The following is an 18,441-nucleotide window of genomic DNA, read 5'->3' on the forward strand; positions in this document are numbered from 1 at the left end:
CATAGAGATGACTGTGGGGAACGATGCCCGCGCTCTTAGATCCATCTTTATGTGGAGCAGACATGAGAGTTCAGAAGCACTTGCACTAATTGCAGCACAACCAAACCTAGCCTGACATTCGAACGACTCTCACCTACTTCAGGGCTGGCTGTGCACACCTCATCTACTGTCATGCTTAGAGGAAACCTGTGGGGAGAGAAAGGCATTGTGGGGTCAGTCGTGGGCTCCTGCTGCTGCCCCCCACATACCTCCCGAGGCCATTGATGGAGCTCCAGACACTGCCTGTTGTTTCTGGGAGCATTAGGTGGAGATATTCCCTAGAACATTTACAGCTGGACCAGCCCCATTACCATAGCATCTAGCTCCACCTCATTAACTAAATCCATGACACCAAACAATACCAGACAGGCTGGGCATGGTTCTGCAATGGCCAGTGCATCTTGAGCCACTTGAAGAGTGAATCCCTGAGTCTATGCACCTTACGGTGGGTCCTGAAGGCTGCCGGCCTCTGGCCAAGAATAGAGGAAATGGGTTTTATCAGCAAGGACGCAGACATGTCCAACCTCCGCTGGATGGATTCTCTTCCATCAAACCGGACGTTTAGGCAGAGTCAATCAATCAGCTAATGAATTTACTAAGCCCCAGGCAGTTATTTTCAGATCATGGCAAAGCAGGGCGGTGCCAGAGATTGGGGAGGGGGCGCGAAGGGAGGGGAAAGCAGATGTGGAGGCCAATCTTTAAAAACAGGAAAAAAAGAGCACTGGCTATGCAAGTTAGGGTAGCCAGCCCTTCGGAAAAGAACGGCCCCAGTAGTAAGAAGAAATAGATAAGCACTGAGAGCTAAAATCTGCTTGAATTCTCCCCATGTAACTCCCTTGTGGTCACTGCAATTAGTGCCCAGCAGAATGGTCACAGCAGGACAAGTGTGAACAACGTACACCTATAAGGAACACATCGTGGCAGGCAATGCGGATCACCCTTCCGTTCACACAGCCAACGCGGAACGCCAGTTGGTGTCACCCCTTCGGACTGCAGGAAAGCCTCTGACGCAGCACTTCGCAAGCAGCCCTGGAAACCTGGATTCGCACAGGCACTTGTGTGGAGAACTGGCTGGAGGGGGTAAACGAGTGGAAACGTTCAGAGGCCGACTTGTGAAGAGAAGGCCTTGGAGGTGCAACAGAAATCACTGTTCTGGCTGGTTTTCAGAACCCTCGTAATCATGGGGCAGAGGCAATAAAGAGCAAATTAATTACACGCGTTGCACTATGGAATTTGGGCAACACTGTGAGGGCCTCATTTGGGCTGAATCTGCCTTCCCCTTTCCTGGGCGTAAATCTGGAGTAACTCCAGGGGAGAATGGAGAGTACAGTCAGACCCTCCATGGCCCTGCGTGCAAAGTGCAAAGTGAACATGAGACGCTACCCTGGTGGTGTGGCAGCACTTTGTGCCCATTTCTATGGGAATGACTGCACAAGGCACAGGGCAATACCCAGTCTGGTCCCCCACAGTTCCTCCTCAGGATTAGGCTCTTAGTGAGGTGCTGCAAGCAGCAGCAAAGACAGAAATAATAGAGGGTGTTGGAAAGACGGGGGGGAATCCTGGCCCCATTAACGTTAATGGGAAATGGACTTCCCTGGAGCCAGGATTTCACCCCCAGTCAGGCAATAACAAAAGGCAACTGAGCACATGCAAATGCCAGCAGATAAACGTTGGGAAAAGTTTCAGAGTAGCAGCCGTATTAGTCTGTATCCGCAAAAAGAACAGGAGTACTTGTGGCACCTTAGAGACTAACAAATTTATTAGAGCATAAGCTTTCGTGGGCTACAGCCCACTTCTTCGGATGCATCCAAAGCTTATGCTCTAATAAATTTGTTAGTCTCTAAGGTGCCACAAGTACTCTTGTTCTTGTTGGGAAAAGATCATCCCAGCCACGCTAGGAGTACTGGGAAATCAGCAATGCCATGAGGGTCGTAGGGCCAAACAGACTGAGTGTAAGAGAACGACACCATTGACTGCATTGGGCTGCCAGGGCTGTCCCCCGGGTCTGATTGGTCATTTAGTCGCAAATGACAGTGGGCAGCCAGCTAGCTATGAGATCGCAGTAGAAAATAGCATGTAAAAGAGGAAAGGAGCTGCCTCTTTATCTTAGCAAACCCAACATCTCCAACAGCCCAACATTGCACTATTCAAACTCTATTTTGTTGTGTTCCCATCCTGGCCACTTACGTGTCTGATCCCTTTCCCTTACCTGCCTGTCTGACGTTTAGAGTGTAAACTCAGAAGCAAGGTCTGTGCCTTCCTATCTGCTTGGAAAGCACCTATATTGGGCTCCACCAGAAACAGCTCCGCGATCACTCGAAGGCCATTGTGCAGAGGCTGCTGCGTCTGCCCCACAGCACTGTGAGATGGCACCTGCTCCGGCTTTGCTTGGCTGCGGAAAGGAAAGCCAGGGCATTGATTTTAAATAACCTGGGAGGGATCTTTCCCATTCGAGTTAATAAAAAAAGACTAAAGGTAAAATTCACCCCTCTGCAGAGGGCCAGCATAAGGCCTGGGGGCTCGCGTAGTTTAGTGACGGGTGCAATATAAGACCCTCACTAGACCAGGACAGAAATGCCTCAGACGAGAACGGGGACTGAGGTGGGACAGACGAGTGACGCAGAGGCCTCATGTTGTGTCCATGCATGAGGGGTTTTCACCCCACAGAGGGACATCGGCGGTCTTGCTTACTGAGAATCCCTTGGTTAGATCTGTGCTAGTGAATTTGTAATTGTGGTGGGAGGATGGCCATGGGTTTTGGAACGAGGACCAGGGGAAATTCCAACCCCCTTTTAAAAGAAAAACCCACCGTGGAGACAAAATGCAAACTGGAAACAAAAGGAAGGAAAAACTCTGAGGAATCTGCAAGCTCTCAACATAGTTAAAAACCAACACTGCTCTTCAAAATAGATGTGATTGCGCTCCTTATGAGTCATCGAGCAGAGCCACCAAGATTGCTTCGCACCGAGGACGAGCCTGGGCTCTGATTGTGTGCTTCCTGGATTTGTATCAAACAGAACATGGATGGCATGTCAGAGTTTACAACTTGCATACATTTTCGACAGTGAGCTTTGCAAAATGTATCAGTGTAATCTCTGCCACCTATATTCAGTGTTGATTAGACACGATTTCTGGCTGGATTTTCAGAAAGCTCAAGTGCTTTTTTAATCACTACAGAAGCTCATTACTGTTTTCCAGTGACTCTTATGTCCTTCAGTTCTCCTTTCAGATTAGAGTCTATAGTCAGATGAATATTGGATGATTTCATTACATACAAATGCAATCAACAGTTTTGCATAAATTTCTCCTCTTTTCTTGAGTTTCAATTGACCTCAGCACCCGTGGAGGCCAGTGCAATACACATGTAAATGAGCTGGAGTTGCTGCAAAGCCCGGGATGCAGAGAAACAAAATCAACTGTGGGATAATATTTGAGCTTTTAAGAGAGACCAGAATATTTCCTACTTGTCCAACCCAGCAAAATGGCATCTTTAGCTGACTGGGAGTTAGGGTCTGCTGGGTTTAGTTTCTGGCTATGGACGAAGTTCCAGGAGAGGGAAATACCCAGCTCCTGGGGCTAAAGGATTAAGTAGGAAGAATCCAACTAAAAGACAGTTTGGGTGAATAGGGGTAACATGGGTGGGGGGGGTTAGTTTAATAAGAAAACCACATTTCATAACTACAATGGCATGTAAGTAAGGGGTCAGCAGGCGTAGATCTGAGCAATGGAAGCAAAATAATGTCAGCGTTTTTCTAGGGAGCAGGCTGATATCTGGTTGCTTTATGGAATTCCTACAGAACCCTAGGTTAGGATCTTACTCTTCTGGAAGGTGATTTGGTCCTGCTACCTGTCTAGTGTGCTGCAGGCATGGTCATCTTGGAAATGCCCATTTCACCAGGCATTGGGACCAAGAAAGGGAAGGAATGTCTAAAACCTGGACTTTTAGAAAGAGGGACAGCAATAAAAATGCAGGTGCCTGAACTAGCAACGTGCTCTCGTTCCCGGGATTCACAGCTGCGCTGAGCGTGTGGCCGAGCACACTGATCTCTGCTGGAGAGAACGAAGCCAGCTCCAGGGCTGGCATGGATTTGTCGCAACGTCACCCCTTTAATGGCTGAGGCCTGGAAAGAAAATGTCACCCCTTTTCCCCCGACCACTCCAGCACCGCAGTCCCCTGGGCAGGAGGCCGGTGTTTGGAGCAATGTTTCTCACGCTGCAGGTACACCATGAGGGCTGCTGACACTGCTGCAGGGGTGGATTGTAGTCGCCCGAAGGCAGGGGCGGTCTTTTTGCTACAAGCTTATGCAGTGCCTAGCGCAGTGGGGCTGGCCGGGGGCTCTAGATGCTACCATGACACAAGTCCTCAATAAGCCTAATGTGTGCACAGTGGGGTTACCACCCGGCTGGTATTTGACCTGCCAGGCCCATTTTTTTTTATGGATTTTCCAGTTGCTGGAAAAATATGTAATCTGCAGGTTTTTTTACCTGGGTCTAAAGATTTGCATTATTCTCACACTACACTGGGATATCGAATGGTAAAAGTTTCTGTGCCCAGCTAAAGATGCTGCAGTGTTCCCACTTCTGCAGTTTAAGCAACAACAGATCAAAACTGTCGAAAATACATCAGCTGTCCGCCCACCAATACGCAAGCGCGCCGTGCGAGTGTGAAAGAGGGCTTGAGTCCCGCGAGAGGGAGGAGACACGTGAGATCAGGGCGATGGTGCAAGTGATCCTACTACACCTCCAGAAAAAAAAGCTCACGTCAGAAACTTCACATTCAAGGACAACTGGTGAAAGGAAACAGACTACAAAGACTGGCTGGCAAAATGTGCTGATAAAACAAACACTGGTTTGTTATCAGTGATGTTACCAATCTTATCTAGAGGGGTTCTTTCTCTAGATACTATAAGTGGCTGATTAAGGGGGCGGGGGATCAGGGTTGTGGCCAACTTGCCTTGTGGGGTGGGTGGTTTTTTTGCATTTCAAAGGTGGTAACCTAGTGCACAGATGCTTACAGAATCCTCCCTGCCAAGGAAGGCAGGCTCTCAGCTCCCTCCAAGCGACAACTGGTGCCTTCCCTTTGGATAGCATCGTTCATTCTTCCACGTTAGCAGTGTCCCCAAAGGCTCCATGGAGCACAAATCACAGAGATTAGTAATGAGAGAGAGAGAGAGAGAGAGAGGCCAGTGAGACTGGGGAAACAGTGAAGGATGGCGCAGTCTGGAGAGGGACGAGGAGGAAATTATCACTTGTAATTTAGGAGGCAGGAACAAAATGTGGGGGGCAGGGGATTGAGACATGAAGCCCTGGCAGGTTTGACAGTGGGGCTGGCTGGGGTAGGGGAAGGGGCAGGAAACATTTGCAGTTCTTGCTCCTCTAGTGTTTGTTTTTTTTAATGCAGTTCCCAGTGCATGCCCAGCCAGCACGATCCAGCTAAGTTCATGGTCAGACTCGGATGCTGGGTCCATGGTTCAAAGATCTATATTGCTCCTGGAGAAGGAAACTCAACATTCCACTTCTGTACGCTTGTGACTGGGGAGAGAGGCTGGATTGCTTGGGAAGTGTCAGTCTTCAGGGGCGAGTGGCTGATTTCAAGCAGAACTCCTGGGCTCTCTCCAGACATCAGTGATCTCAGTTCCATTTGGGAAGAGCCCCCCGGCCATACTACTCCCAGAAATGCAAGTCTGTTATTCCCACAGGTCAGCAGAAGGATCAGATTCACACAAACCATCACTCTTCCTTGGCACAGATCCTCATTATTGCTTGGGACAACGGGCCTACAATAAATCTGAGCCGCCAGGGGAAAGTGAAAACGCCTCTTCCAGGGAGAGCCACAAATGAACTTCCTCCACTGGAGCGTCCTAGAGCCCTGTAGAGATTGGTCTGGCTGCCCTGCTCTGACTGGGGACCCCAGTTAATTTCCCAGAAGCCCCCACTTCCTCCTGGACAGCAAAGCAGTTTTGAAGGGCTGAGTTCTTTACTGATGTGGATCCCATAACCCAAGCCAATCTTTCTATTGTGTTACAGAACTCAGATATCATTGACCCTGCTCAAATTCAAGACAAAAATCCTTCTCCGTGCGTTGAGTCCTTACCCCACTTCAGCAGCAGCCAACTTCGGAAAGTGAGCTGTTTGCAGAAGATCAGGGTGAAAAATTCCTTCGCTTTGGCTCAGCTGAGCAGTGCTGCAGTTGGCCCTGATGGAGCTCGTGTCTGTTGGTTGTGGTGGCGACCAGAGTGGGCAGAAAAAGTCAATTATTTTTTGTGGAAATTTTTGAAAACTTGACTTCCCTCCCCTTCCCCCTTTTTATCAAAATCTCCTGCCAACTTCTTTTTTCATTTTTTAAAAAATGAACAGAAACTAACTTGATGAAAACATTTCCTCCAGCTCCGCTAGCTCCATCCTTGAAATCCAGCTCTGAAATGAACAGTCAGCCAATAAGCACTGGAGCAAAGTAACAGACACATTGTTGAACTTTGAGGGGGTCAACAAGCACGTGGACCAAGGGGAATCCAGTGGATAGAGTATACTTAGATTTTCAGAAAGATCCCTCACCAAAGGCGCTTACGCAAAGTAAGCTGTCACGGGATAAGAGGGAAGATCCTCTCATGGATTGGTAACTGGGGTTAAAAGATAGGAAACAAAGGGTAGGTATAAATGGTCAGTTTTCAGAATGGAGAGAGGTAAATAGTGGTGTCCCGCAGGGGTCTGTTCTGGGACCAGTCCTGTTCAACATAGTCATAAATGATCTGGAAAAGGGGGTAAACAGTAAGATTGCAAAATCTGCAGATGATACAAAATTCCTTAAGATAGTTAAGACCCAGGCAGATTGTGAAGAGCTACAAAAGGATCTCTCAAAACTGGGGGACTGGGCAACAAAATGGCAGATGAAATTTAATGTTGATAAATGCAAAGTAATGTACATTGGAAAAAATTATACCAACTATACATATAAAATGATGGGGTCTAAATTAGCTTTTACCACTCAAGAAAGATCTTGAAGTCATTGTGGATAGTTCTCTGAAAACATCCACTCAATGTGCAGTGGCAGTCAAAAAAGCGAACAGAATGCTGGGAATAATTAAGAAAGGGATAGATAATAGAACAGAAAATATTATATTGCCTATCTGTAAATCCATGGTACGCCCACATCTTGAATACTGTGTGCAGATGTGGTCACCCCATCTCAAAAAAGATATATTGGAATTGGAAAAGGTTCAGAAAAGGGCAACAAAAATGATTAGGGGTATGGAACGGCTTCCGTATGAGGAGAGATTAATAAGACTGGGACTTTTCAGCTTGGAAAAGAGACGTCTAAGGGGAGATATGATTGAGGTCCATAAAATCATGACTGGTGGAGAGAAAGTAGATAAGGAAGTGTTGTTTACTACTTCTCATAACACAAGAACTAAGAGTCACCAAATGAAATTAATAGGCAGCAGATTTAAAACAAATAAAAGGAAGTATTTCTTCACACAACGCATAGTCAACCTGTGGAACTCCTTGCCAGAGGATGTTGTGAAGGTCAAGACTATAACAGGGTTAAAAAAAGAACTAGATAAATTCATGGAGGATAGGTCCATTAATGGCTATTAGCCAGGATGGACAAGGATGGTGTCCCTAGCCTCTGTTTGCCAGAAACTGGGAATCAGTGACGGGGTGGATCACTTGATGATTACCTGTTCTGTTCATTCCCTCTGGGGCACCTGGCACTGGCCACTGTTGGTAGACAGGATACTGGGTTAGATGGACCTTTGGTCTGACCCAGTAGGGCCGTTCTAATGTAGTTATAGTGCACTAAAGGCGCGTGTGCCATAAGTCCCCACCCACACAGGATATCAGGTTGGTACAGTCCTAGCTACGCAGCCTGGCTCTTTAGCTCACGCTGTAGCAGCTCATGCTTTTAGATCTGGAGGGCCCTGGTTCCATCCCCAGTGCGTCAGCCATCATGCAGCGATCTGCGACATGGAAGACGTCAGTGAGAACATCAGAGTAACCATTGCTTGTCCAGGGAGGGAATCGCTGAGGGGCTGCAGCCAATTCACAATCACTATTGCACAAAATTAGTGCTGAGAGAAGGGCACCCGAGCAGCAGGCTGGTCTTGGCCTCTCCACCAGGGGTACAGCACCAGCTTTCTCCACACTGCCCTGCCTCTGCCAGGGCTCAGAGAACAGTTCAGGCTCTGGCCCGTTCACTCCTAGTCTCTGCTGTTACTCCTAGCTGCGGTGGGTTTTCAGCCAGACTGAAGCCACCCAAAGTTCACCACGCAGGCCACAGGTATTGTGTGCATTACCATAGGGCCCAGGAGCTGCAGCCATGGACCAGGAGCCTGCTGTGCTAGGCGCTGTACAGACACAGCAACAAGACGGTGCCTGCCCAAGAGCTTGCAATCTAGGTACAAGACAAGGGAGTCCAAGCAAACAACAAGCATCATGGCAGATGTGGGCTCAGCCCACTGGCATCCTGCCTGACCATTGTCAAGTAGGCCTCATGGCATAGGCGGCGGGAACAACTTTTGGGTGCTCCTGATGGCGGCTGGTTCTGAGCGGGTGACTGAGTGGGGAAAGGCCCCACGTGGCCCACCAAGCCTCTCAAGCCGTCCAGCCCCAAACACAGAATGAATCGACCGCAGGGGGAAGCACCTTTACGAAGGCCACAAAGCCTGTTTGGGATGGTAACTTTCCTCCCCTTCAGCTCAGGGGAGGCACATGGGAACAAGACAGCTCAAATGTATTTTAAGCGGACACTCCACACTAACAATCAGGACTAATTTAAACAAACTATAATTAAACTCAAAGGACCTATTGGTAGGGGCGTGGGGGACTTGTCAGCACGTTTGCAGTGGGTAGTTACTTTGGCTATGAAGCCCTTACCTTTAGTGGAATAATTTCAGTAATAATGCATGTGAGCTGGCATGCCTACGCTCATGCTTGGGGGTGGGGGCAGGAGGGGAAAGAAATTCTTGGGTTTCTTTTGATGCCTTTACACGCTAATCGTCTTAACAGATTTTTAATTAATGGGAATGGAGCGCTTTGCCACGGTGAACTATATTGGTATAATTGACTGGTGGATTAGTTCCATTATACACACAAATCACTTGTCTCCAGGCTTCCCGGCCCCCCCGGGAGCTCCCCTCACTGGACATGCCGAGCAGCCCCATTCTGAAGCAATTTTTATAAAATAAACTCTCTAATCAGGTAAATAATTCCATAAGGTAAATTGTTCCCTTCCCGCAGCTCCCCTCCCCCGCCGGGAACCTGTCTAGTTTCAGGGGAATGAAACGTGCCTCCAATTACAGGCAAATCTCAGACTTGAAAACCAGTTTGGGAGAAGCCTGCAGCACAGAGGACCCCTTGAAATGCAGCATCGCAAGAATTAAAGCATTTAAGCTGTCAGTCGGAATATGGGAGAACCCCTGATTACCTGGGGTGGAAATACACTGTATTTAGGTTTGTGTCTGTTGCAATTTCCTGGCCCCCAGCATTGATCCTGAATGACTTGTGCTTATGTCAGGTTTCTGCACAGGGTCCCTCAGACACGTGGTCTCACGGATACTGACCTTTGGGCCATTAAGGATGTCCAGAGTGTAATGAAGCTGGAGAAGTGGAAACGTGCAGTTGCCTGGGGTAGGTGACTCTCCACTGCTAAGCACATACGTTCTGGCCCAGCACAGCATTCACTGATGTTTTAAGAAGGGGGGATCGTCGTCTTGTGGTTAAAGCGGAGGGCTGTGCACCAGGACTCCTGGGTTCCATTCCTGACTCTGTCACTGACTCACTTTGGGAACTTGAGCATGTCACATGTTAAGCTCTGCTGGGCTTCAGTTTTCCCATCTCTGGACCCTTATTCAGGTAGTGGCCTTCTGACTCTGGAGCCACGAGGTCTCTAACCAGCGCTCCTGTGCGTTACGCTTGTTACAGGCTCCATCACTGGCCCCAGGCTACTGCCTGCAGTGACAGAAGGTCCCTCAGAGCTGGGGGCATGCATCAGGTCAGTGCAGGCTACCTGCAAGCCTTGCTCTGCCAGACGATGCATGAGGCTGATCCCTCTGGAGCACCAGAGAACCCGCAGCAGCAGGAATTACTTAAATTAGGGGGGAGGGGGTGAATGCCATCTCTAGTGCAGGTGCCCCCATGGGTGCATGGTAGTCCCCTTGTACCTCCCCCCATACTCACAGGATGGCTCGAGCCCAGCACATGCAAAGCTGGGAGAAATCTCACTGGTTTTGCTTGCAGTGGGTATGGAGATAGCCATGGACTGCAGATCTCTAGGGGCTGGACTGGGCCCTGCCTTTACACAACAGTGCTGGGGAGTACAAGTACCTGGCCCTTTGCCTGGCACACACGAGGGCCAGCCACAATTGCAGCCCTGGTGCCTGTGGAGAGCACTGGGGATGCATCCAAGGGGCTTTTCCATGGGCCAACTGCACAGACGGGGTGGGGGCAGAGGGCAGGGAAAGCCCTGGCTTTACTGACCTCACCTGCTGGCCACCAGAGTTGGCCATGCTGGGAGGAGGGGGAGGATACACTGCACCCTTAGAAGCAGCACAATGAATTATTCCAGGGGCCCCGGCTCTCTTGACACTCCATGTTCAAAGCACGATCTAGCCGAGCCGTGTGATAAGTTTCAGTGCATCAGCATCCATAACAGAGCAGCGATCTGCTATCTCAGCAAACTCTGCTCTGCCATCGTGCATGCTGCCAAACTGCTCACAGGCCAGGAAAAACAGCAAGGAGATGAACCACATATTGCCTATGGGAGCCAGATACTCAAAACACAAATCACACCGCCATTGGGGTACAATAATTCCTGATGGTCTGGCCTGGGAGTATGAGGAGCACAGAAAGGTTTACAGACAGCCTCCCACATGCCCCGCTGGATTATAAATGGCTCAGCATTCATCACTGCAAGAGGTTCCAGAGCTGCTCAAACAGGCCGAGTTTAGTCTGTCACATGCAAGAAGCTTGCTCATACTTTCTAATCATCTTCTCAAACAAACCCCACTCTGTATATTGGAGTCATTCATAATGTTCCTGCTCAGAGAGATCTTAGGAGCAGAGCCAGAGCCGTAATTAGCCCCATGGGCCATTCTTGTCAAGCAGACAAGATTTCCCATCACGTCTTTGCTCTGTGCCTCAAACCCACCCCCAGGGGTCAGTGCAGCCTGTTCCATGATCCTGTCCTCTTCTCCGTCCCCTGCAAATGGAGGTTGGACACTCCACATAGCGACAAGTGTCCCAAAGACCTCCAGCAGAGTGCCCACTGGGAATTCACCCAGTTGCAGCCACAAATGGACACGCCCTTGCAGTTGGGCCACATGCACAGCTGGGTGCATTACAAATATCGCAAACACGTTTTCTGAGGCCCTTTAACAATGTGACATGTATATGGAACGGTGCTTGCCAATGCTTAGGTCAATTAATACCATCCCAAAGGTGAGAGGGGAGTAGTGAGAACAACCTACATTTCTATTGCACATCCTCCTACATCCACGGACAACTAAATATAAACCCTGATCCGACCCTGCAGGCAATTCCCCCTGCTCTCGCTGAGTGTCAGCGTGCGCAGGGTAAAAACCTCACGTGGCAGGGAGCCTTCGTCAATTCAGGCCCTACAACAATTGGAAACATGCTCACTCAGAGCAATTCCTATGGCTGAAAGCCCAGCACATGGAACACAATGCCACTTTTTGCCTGGTTATTATAAACATCGAACAGAAATGTTTTTTTAGAAAGGCAGGAGAGCTGAAATTACTGTAAGGTGGGTGCACAACTGATTGAAATACAGCACTCAAGGAGTAATTCTCAGTGGTTCACTGTCAAACTGGGGGGATATAGCTAGTGGGGTCAATCCTGGGTCCGGTACTATTCCATGTTTTCATTGATGACTTTGCTAATGGAGTGGAGAGTATGCTTACAAAATCTTTAAGGTGCCACCAGACTCCTTCTTGTTTTTGCTTACAAAATGTGCAGATGACACCAAGCTGGGAGGCGTTGCAGGCACTCTGGAGGACAGGATTAGAATGGAAAACGACCTTGACAAATTGGAGAATTGATCTGAAATCAACAAGATGAAATTCAATAAAGACAAGTGCAAAGTACTTCACTTAGGAAGGAAAATTCAAATGCACAATTACAAAATGGGGAATAACTGGTTAGGTGGTCGTACCGCTGAAAAGGATCTGGGATTATAGTGGGTCACAGATTGAATATGGTCAATAATCTAATGCAGCTGCGAAAAAGGCCGATATTCTGGGGTGTATTAACAGAAGTGTCATATGTAAGACACGGGAGGTAACTCTCCTCTTTTACTCAGCACTGGTGAGGCCTCAGCTGAAGGGCTGTGTCCAGTTTCAGGCACCACACACACTATAGGGAAGATGTGGACAAACTGGAGAGAGTCGACAGGAGAGCAACACAAAGTATCAAAGGTTTAGAAACCTGATCTATGAGGAAAGGGTAAAAATATTGGGCATGTTTAGCCTTGAACAAAGCAGAGTGAGGGGGGACCTGATAAGTCTTCAGATATGTTGAGGGCTGTTATAGCGAGGAGTTCTCCATGTCCACTGAGGGCAGGACAAGAAGCAGTGAGTTTAATCTGCAGCAAGGGAGATTAGGTTCGATATTAGGAAAAAACTTGCTAACGCTAAGGCTAGTTAAGCTGTGGAGTCCCCATCAATGGAGGTTTTTAAGACCAGGCTGGATAAACACCTGTCAGGGGTGATCTAGGTTTACTTGGTCCTGCCTCAGCACAGAGGGCTGGACTAGCTGACTTCCTGAGGTTCCCATCCAGCCCCAGTTCTATGAGTCTGTGCTGTTCACTGGGGACAGGGCTGCACTTCGCTGGGGATTTCCTGATTTCACCTGGGGGACACACACAGCCCAAGAACCACCCAGAGATCAGAGATGGACCCACAGGGACAGACTGCAAAGGGCCAGCCCCTCAGCGGTGCTCATTGGCATTGACTTCAGTGGCAGGGCCGGCTCCAGGGACCAGCAAAGGAAGCAGGTGCTTGGGGCGGCCAATGGAAAGGGGCGGCACGTCTGGGTCTTCGGCAGCGGGTCCCTCAGTCCCTGACGGAGGGAAGGACCCGCCGCCGAATTGCCACCGAAGAATGAAGCGGCGTGGTAGAGCTGCCGCTGAAGTGCTGCCGATCGCGGCTTTATCTTTCTTTTTTTTGGCTTTGCCGCTTGGGGCAGCAAAAAAGCTGGAGCCGGCCCTGTTCAGTGGAGCTGTGGGGATTGACTCTGGAGTGCAGTTTTTATTTTCATCCAGCACAAGCCTATTAGCAATAACCCCAATCCTGGGTTTAACGAAAACCCTGTTCTACAACGCTCCCATGTCCTTGTGCACGGTGCAAGCGCAGGAAGGGAGCAGCCCTGCCTCTTCCATGCAGCAACAACGTACCTGCCTAGGCCAGGATTAGCGCGGGGATCGATACCATCCTGCTGCACGGTGGTTCCAGCCCTCTGGCTTTAGACTCAAAGGCCCAGATCCCCTGTAGTTCTTGGTCCGAGAGGGGCTGGATAGAACGTCGGCCGCTTACAGGTGCCAGGGCGCACGCTGTATGTGTTCGCCTGTTACAGTGGTGCTGCAGCAATGGGCATCGTGAGAACTAGGTCCTTGGGTAAGGTGCTGTGCACCCTGCACCGCCATTGACTTCAGTGGGAATTCAGGGCACTCCGTGCCAGGCAGAATCAGACCAGGATGGAGGCGTGCGCTCTCTCTCTCTCGCTCTCTCTCTCTCTCTGCAGTGACATAACTTCCTCCAAAAATAAACAGTCACCCTCTGCTTCAAGCTCAGCCCTTCAGGGTATTTGTACAGGTGGAGACGTGTAAGGAACCCCCTGCTTCCCTTGGGCTTGGACTGAGCAGAGAGAGCTTTTACCAAGGTTTGCGAGGTTCCCGAACCCCAGCTTCCTGGCACTGGTGTGTTCACGAACTGGGCGAACGACACTTCCAGCGAATAGCATCATTCCCCTCCCTGATCCCTCTCTCCACTCCGGCTGCTCTCCCTCTCCAACACACAGGGAAGGGAGCCCAAGCATTGGTTAGGCCCATGGGGTATTTGTAGGTAGCGACACAGAAAAAACCAGCCATGGTGGCGGAGGTTGGGTTTGGTTCAGATAAGCACCCAGAACTTCAGTGGCTTCTCCAGAGCATATCTGAATCTCTAGGGCTGCTGCTTTGCCCCAGCGGGACATTTTCTGGGAGCTTCCCAGGGCTGACTTCCTGGCTTGTAGGAGTTAGAGGTGGAAGAGATCCGGTAAGTCTGCCATGGTGTAGCGGATCTCACCAGCAGCAGGATAGTCACCTCAAAACATTCCCCTTTCTTACATTTCACCGCATGAGTGTGTATGGTGCTCCTGGCACTGACGCTTCCCACCCCAGCCAGAAACCCCAGGAGAATCACCTCTCCATGTGTGCCATGCTAGTTCCAGAGAGGACTAGAGAATAAATGTGGAGGCCAGGTCAGATCAGCTGTGCAGAGGCAGCTGCAACAAAGACCAGTGTGGAGCGAGGCGGTTGAGAAATGGCCCCTGAGCTCTGCCATGGCAGAGACCTCGCCATATCCTGTTTGTTACCGCGCTGTCCTTGGCAACAAGCAGCCCGGGGAATCCTACACCACGGGAGTAATTGACATCAGATGCTTCTTTGACCTACAATATCTACCAGAGAACCTGGAAGCATTTATTTGTCTGAAAATATAAATCTCTCCCCCTCTGTAGGAAGGCTTGGAGCTGGGCTCCGTGAGGGTAATGAGTCCGAGCTGCAAGCCCATGATGAATATGATTGCTGAAAGCATTTTCCTGAGTTCTTCTTTCCTGGGTATCGAGTTACAAGTTACCAGACTTCCTGTCCAGCCCATGCTTTTCATTTCTTATTTGTAGCCTTCTAAACACTGTCTGTCAACTCCCAGCGTCGGCGGAAACGGCTCCATCCCTTCCCTACCCACCACAATAGGAGGGCCCAAGAACCTCAGCCCCGCAGCTGTTACCAACTCCGGGCTGGGGTGGGGTTGGAGATTATAACTCGGCCCACCTACCAAGGCTACAGACTGAAATTGGGCCAAGAAGCCCCAGAGGGATTTGGTTTTATCTTTAGCACATTTCAGTCATTTCCACCATGTAGGAGTTGGGCAAGTTCTGCTTTATTGGTGCTTCCAAACTGGCGCGTTGCTTTCCCAGCAAGTGCAAAAGTATTTAAATACGGAGCCACAAAGTAACCTGCAGGATCCGGTGGAAGGGCAGTGGGCCAGGGACGCAGGCGACCTTCAGTCCGGTCCTGCTCCTGCCAGATAACTTTGGGCAAGTCATTTCTCCTCCCCCGCAGCGCTGTCTGTAAATGAGCCACTTTGTGAAGTGCTTGGAGATCCATAGATGAAACGCCAGCTGAGCCAGACCAGGGTCTTGTTTCAAGCTGCCTTGCCTAGGGCACTTGCTCCTACAATCCATAGGTTTGCCAGAGGTCAGCATAAAGCGTTTCTCGTCTGGCCTGGCCAGGGCTGCCCATTGTGGCCTCCCTCCTTTACCTGCTCTTCCCTTACTCACTCTTTTCTTTGGTCTGATTCTCCCCCTCGGTGGCTTTTATCCACCCCTACTCACTGGGGTATCTCAGCAGAGCATTCCCCTTCCTTCCTGGCTCTGGGGACACACCTCCCCCCAAGACACTGCTGCTGAGTCAGTGTCTAAGTCCCCATCCCCCTAAATGGATCCAGCAGCAGATAACCACCGTCTGAGTCAGAGATGTTACACCCTTCGATCAGGCGTCTAAAGCATTGTGCAAAGGCAGATGCACCGAACAGACTAAGGGGGCCCAAGGAGAATTAAGCCCCCCCAGAGAGCTTTCCACCCAGACAGGGACTAAGCCTTGTGGATGCTGCACAGGGGGAGCAGGGAAGGAGGTTAGATGTTATCCTCCCTCGTCCATTTCCCACGGGGAAACTGAGCCGCAGGGTGGGTAAGTGACTCAACAGCGGAGCTGGGAATAGTCTCCAGCTCCCTGATTCCCAGCGCTGGGCGTTAGCCACCTGGGGATGGTTGCTGCTCCCCCAGCTCATGCCAGGGCCTGTGTGTGTGGAGAGACTGTGGGCCCATTGCTCTGGGGATCATCCCAATCTGCAGGAGGCTAGGTGGAGTTAATGCAGCACAAACTTCAGGCCAGTCTCTCCTTACACACAGATAGGAAGTTGGGGTGTCCGTTTTCTGTCAATGCCAGCGAACCTCACAGCAGTCACTGAGGCGCGGGGCCCCATTTCCCCCCTGAAAACCTGAGGCGGATCTACTCAGCTGTCTTTAAGGCTCAAGGACTCAGATGCACACAGGGCTGCGTGAGATTCAATAGCCCCCAAAATACATCCTCTGGGCCGGACCCCACCAGCCTCGACCCACCACTGCAGCCTCCATGGGTGATTCCCACTGCAGACAAAGGGGCCGCAGGACTAGCTGCTGCATTAGCACAGGGGTGGGAGCAAAGTCAGCCCTGGCACAAGCCACCAGCTGCTGGCATTTGGCCCATGGAGCTGAGTTCCAAGCCGCAGCAAGTTGCCTTGGGATCAGGTCCACCTCTGGTTACTAGATAACCAGGTAGGAAAAACAGCCCATCGTAGTGAGCAATTAGCCGGCATCTGGAGCTGTGTGCACACACACGTGGGAAGGAGGAGCCCACCGCTGCCCAGCCCAGCTTCCCCGTGGTTTGAATCCGACTGGGGAGGTCACGGGGAGGCAGTTTGGTGCTGTCAATAGAGGGATGCTCGAGGGGATTTCAGCCTCTGCCTCCCTCAGCCAGGACTCATCTGCCCCAGGCTCGTGAGGCCTGGAATCCAGCCCCAGACCTACGGCCAGGCAGGGCTCACGCAGGTTCGCCCTGCAAGAATCGCCGGGCTTGTCCTGGGTTTGAGGGAATCCCACCCCAGAGCCTCGTCCTGCCTGAAACACCCTCCAGAAACTCCCGCCGTGTGTGTTCCTGGGGGGGGGCAGGGCGCGCTAGTCTGCCAGGTGCTGGAGCAGGGAGCCACGTCTGCAGGGCAGGAAGTGAGAGCTGCTCCCTGGGCCAGGACCCAGGGCATTTGGCACAAGCAGGTGGCTGCTGCCAGAGTTGTGGAGAGGAGGAGGCAGAATGGAGGGAAGGATGGGGGCAGTGCAGGGTGGGGAGGGCAGGCTGCAAGCGCTGGAGAAAGCCCAGGAGGGTGGGGTTTGAACAGCACATCTGAGAGCTGTGCCAGACACAGCAGGGTGGGGAGGCAGAAGAGAAGGGACGATGGGGCAAGGGGGAGCAGAGGGTTATTCGGCCAGAAAGGCCCCCCCTCAAATCATCCTGCCTAGGGACTCCCAGACACGATGAGTGTGAGATCCTCTCTGGCCACAGGCAGCCGCTGGCACTGAACCGGCCCAGCTGCTGGTGCCACCCAGCTAAGGGCTTTGCTAAAGCCAATGGGAGATTTGCCTGAATACGGACCGGCAAGAAAGGCCAAGACCAGGTCAAGGCAACAGGGAGAGCCCAGGGAGCAAATTCCCTTCCTCCTCCCCTGCCCTCCGTCAGGGAGGCCCGACCCTGGCAGCCTCTTGCCCCAGCTCGGAGCACGGGGAGGGCCAAAGCTAACGGCTGGATTGAGCCCGTGTCTAGAGAGGATTTCCAGGGAGAAGGCTTCTGTGTAGCTGGAAGAAGGGGCTCGAATGGCCCAAATGACCAGCCATCAGGCCCATGGCTGTCACTGCCAGAAATCCCCCTGCCCTTTGGCTTTGAATCCCTGAGTTCAGCGCAACCAGCGACGGGGTCTGAGACGCCAACAGCAGCTTGGGTGATGAGACCCCAGAGAGGAGGACAAGGATCAGAGTGTCTCACACACACGCACACTCCAGGGAGCCGCAGAAGAGGCTGGAGCCAATGACAGTAATACTGAGCACTTTACAAATAATCCCATCATAGCCCTTGAAGACGCAAGTAAATTTCAGCCCCATTTACTCAGAGAGGTAAAGTGACTTGGCCAAGGCCACAGAGGGAGTCAATGTCGGAGCCGAGATTAGACCCTACAACTTCCTGGCTCCCAGTCCTATGCGCACTAGAGTTTACATGACCAATCAGGTCTTCTCCAGCTCTGATTCCTGGGAAAAATTCCTAACGAACATCATTTATTTTTCTAAGCTTGCCCATTTGCTGAGCCCATCAATTCAGTCTCAGGCTCTCAGTTCCCTCAGTGACTCCACTTCCCTTGGCCCCATCGGAGCCTCAGGTCTAAACCCTTCCCAGGATCAGTCGGGTTGGGTTGCTGTGAATGCCCATTCCAAAGATCAGGCTTAAACACCTGCTCCCTCCCCTCCACGCTCCTCGGCAACTGACGCCTTCTGCACACTAAGCCAATGCAACGGCTCTGACCTCCAGCACCATTCACGCCGTCCCCG

General features: G+C 51.0%; 1 long non-coding RNA gene across 5 annotated transcripts in view; it reads right to left on the reverse strand.

Annotated features, from left to right (window-relative positions):
* The window catches only part of LOC112059726 (uncharacterized), a 43,912-nt gene that overhangs the window by 16,532 nt on the left and 8,939 nt on the right, over positions 1 to 18,441 (reverse strand). For 4 of the 5 annotated variants that reach the window (XR_010593675.1, XR_002888994.3, XR_010593676.1 and 1 more), the window contains exon 3: positions 134 to 186. This is a non-coding gene — a long non-coding RNA (uncharacterized LOC112059726). Of the gene's footprint in view, positions 1 to 133; positions 187 to 12,001; positions 12,097 to 18,441 lie in introns of all 5 variants that reach the window. The other variant, XR_010593677.1, reaches the window with a different exon arrangement.

The sequence above is a fragment of the Chrysemys picta genome, chromosome 18 (assembly GCF_011386835.1).
Source record: "Chrysemys picta bellii isolate R12L10 chromosome 18, ASM1138683v2, whole genome shotgun sequence".
In the NCBI taxonomy this organism is placed as follows: Eukaryota; Metazoa; Chordata; order Testudines; family Emydidae; genus Chrysemys; species Chrysemys picta.